We start from the raw sequence: 867 nt of genomic DNA, 5'->3' as shown, positions 1-867 counted from the left end.
AAAATGATGTCCATGTACCATGAAATAGAGTTTAATATACATTAATACAAACGTAGATTATGTTTAGAAATTTTTAAACAACAGTAAAGAACATAAGCTTCAGTGAATAGAGCATTTACCGAAAAACTCAATATTTTCGTAGGGGTTAACACATAGATTTTGAGAAAAATTCAAAAATATGACAATAATGTTTTAATGCACAGTTTCAACATGCACTAACGTATGATGAATGCCAAAGAGGTTTGGAACCTTTGTTCTCTCCGTTTCTCTAGATAATAACGATTTTATAGTGGTTAGTCCACCAATTTAGGGAGTAATATGAACTTTTACTAAATTAATTGATAAAAAAAACTAAAATGATGTTCATGTACCATAAAATAGAGTTTATTATATAGTAATACAAATTTAGGATGTGTTTAGAAATTTCAAAACAACACTAATGATCAGAGGCTTCAGTGTATAAAGCATTGACCGAAAAACTCAATATTTTCTTAGGGGTTAACACATAGATTTTAAGAAAAAATCAAAAATATGAAAATAATATTTTAATGTACAGTTGCATCCCGCACTAACATATAATGAAAGTCAAAGAGGTTTGGAACCTTTGTTGTCTCTGTTTCTCTAGAGAATAACGATTTTATAGTGGTTAGTCCACCAATTTAGGGAGTAATATGAACTTTTACTAAATTAATTGATAAAAAAAACTAAAATGATGTTCATGTACCATAAAATAGAGTTTATTATATAGTAATACAAATTTAGGATGTGTTTAGAAATTTCAAAACAACACTAATGATCAGAGGCTTCAGTGTATAAAGCATTGACCGAAAAACTCAATATTTTCTTAGGGGTTAACACATAGATTTT

This window comes from Brassica oleracea, chromosome C9 (assembly GCF_000695525.1).
Source record: "Brassica oleracea var. oleracea cultivar TO1000 chromosome C9, BOL, whole genome shotgun sequence".
Classification (NCBI taxonomy): domain Eukaryota; kingdom Viridiplantae; phylum Streptophyta; class Magnoliopsida; order Brassicales; family Brassicaceae; genus Brassica; species Brassica oleracea.
Note: the sequence above shows the minus strand (reverse complement) of the source record.